The sequence below is a fragment of the Entelurus aequoreus genome, linkage group LG02, assembly GCF_033978785.1.
Source record: "Entelurus aequoreus isolate RoL-2023_Sb linkage group LG02, RoL_Eaeq_v1.1, whole genome shotgun sequence".
Classification (NCBI taxonomy): domain Eukaryota; kingdom Metazoa; phylum Chordata; class Actinopteri; order Syngnathiformes; family Syngnathidae; genus Entelurus; species Entelurus aequoreus.
Genome location: NC_084732.1, coordinates 88,090,635 through 88,093,113, shown reverse-complemented (window position 1 = coordinate 88,093,113; position 2,479 = coordinate 88,090,635).

The following is a 2,479-nucleotide window of genomic DNA, read 5'->3' as shown; positions in this document are numbered from 1 at the left end:
AGCTTTAGGAGACCAGTCTTACAGTGCGTTAATACCAGCATCTAGAAGCGGTCTTAAAATCAAACGGGAAGAGACAATTTATTGAATACGAAAACAGCCCCTACCCTGCCCAGAAAGGAATAACAGCCTCATTGTTCTAATACTGATAAGGTAAAAAGGGAGTACATTATACTGACACATTCCAAGGCCTTCAAGGTAAAGCACAGAGTTTACTTGCGGGCATAAGATTCAAAGCACAAAGAGTACACATGTGAAAATGTTGGCTGCTTTAAACATGACTATGAAAAAAGAAAGAACTCTTAAAATATATGCATTCTCCACATTCCCCCTTCAGATCTTCTGCAGAAGATCTCTCCTACCAGAGCAGCACTTCTACAGCCCACTCTACATTAAAGTAGGTGCTGTTTTGGTTTTCGAGCAAGCTAGCAATAAACAGTCAAACCATAGTTACATGGGAGAGGGAGTTAGGAAGTCAATGTCATTGGCAGGTAAGGAAACTAACAGTCCTCGAAAGTCACTGCTGTGCTTGACCCCCTTCAGTGACATAGCAAGCCTAGAAACAGGGTGGAGTTGACCTTCGACAGCTCTAATAATGATGCGGGTGCATAGGGACCTAGTACAAGGGGCGATAGAGCATCTGCATGAGGCTATGATAGCCAAGAAAACTCCAACGTAGACCAGGGCAAACTTAATTAGGTATGACCACCCGCTGAAGGTGTTGTGGAGCTAATCTTTAAATGGGTCAGAGACACCGGAAACTTCAGTAAGTTCTTACCATGAATTGATTTACGTGGACACCAACTTAAACAAGTTGAAAAACTTATTCGGGTGTTACCATTTAGTGGTCAATTGTACGGAATATGTACTGTGCTGTTCAATCTACTAATAAAAGTTTCAATCATTCAATCAATTCTTTAGACAGGGCTTGGAGGCCTTCTAAGGCCCTCTGGACTGAGCCATCAGGGGCGGTGTTGTTAGGAATGAAGGTGCAGCATTGGTCGCCAAAAATTGCACACACACCTTCTTCCTTGGCTAGGATGCGGTCAAGGGCTATGTGGTTCGGGGCAAGTTGTTCAGCAAGTCCCTCGACAGCGTCATGAGTCAGGTTGGGCAGTCTCAACAGATTGTAACAAACAGTTAATTAAGGTGCAGTTAAAATACATTCTTAGTAGCAGTCAGGGAAAATAGCACTAATGATAGGAAGGTTCTCGGCACCTGCACAGGATTCGCACCACAATTTGTGCTGGGAGGGGACCCCCCTTGGTTGTCCAATTACATCAGAGTAAACACCATCTGGGTTTTTCATCAAATCAAAGGAGCTCGTTACACTCCTCCGAGATACAATATGGCGGCGTCGGCGGGAAATTAGAAAGGCCGCGGAGTTACAATGGGAGTCAATTTGGTGCCCAGTGGGGTCACCAGTCCAACCATAGTACAAAGCGCAACGGTTAATGTCGGGATTCTAATGTACAATCGTGTTCCCCACAATACCAAAATAAGTCAGCCCGTGCCCAAGGGCCTATTTTTGAGCCATCTAACATACTGGTGCACCAGGAAGGGTCAATGTCACCCAATTTGTTGGGGGACGAAGATGGTCCTGTGAATTGGAAACACGTGTAATTCAACTTCTGGGCTACAAAGGTAAGAAGTCGGGTGGAATTGTCAACAGGAGAGTACACACTAGCCAACAATTCGCAACCTGGCGGCATGGGTTCAGAAAACAAGGAAATGAAACAGTTAGAGCCATTAATATCAGCCAATTTAAAAGGGGCGGGATAAGTGTGTGGAAAGGGACGTCCAGCGGAAAAAGCAATACAGTCACCTAGGTCTTGGCTCTTGGCTGGGCTAATCATCCACCTGAGCCACAGGTTGCCTGCACCCGCACCTATGGTCAAAGTGACCAGGTCTTTGGTGGTGATGTCGTTAGTATACACAGATGTGAGAGCCTTTGAAATGTCACCAAGGGAGAGTGGCATTTTTGGTGCCACAGAGGGTGGAGAGATAGTCCATGCCCTCTCATAATAATCGCCAAATATGTAGGGGGGTTGCTGTTGCGATTTTGATAATAGGGGCCGGGGGGACACTATTATCAAATGTCCCACTGTGTAGTGGGACAAGTGTCCCTACGAGGGGCTCCACTTACCAGAATATGTTGTCTGCTGCCTGTTCTAAGACACTTGTCAGTCACTGTCGTCGGCAAGGAGGGACTGAGGCACAAGGACAGCAGAACAATCCCAAGCACCAGTCCCTCAGGGAATACTACTGGGTGGAACATCCTGCCTTTCGTCAATCAAAATCAGGGTAATTTGAGTAACGAAACGGGGATCAACTAACCTGACTCTCGCCAGACCCTTGTAGTTCACTGAGCTCAAGGCATTGCAAACTCCTTCCAGATAGCAAAAAATAATGAACCAATCAGGATCGCCGGGCAGGATTTCATAGATGTGACGTAGCACAGAAGGGACTGTTTGATTCAAAC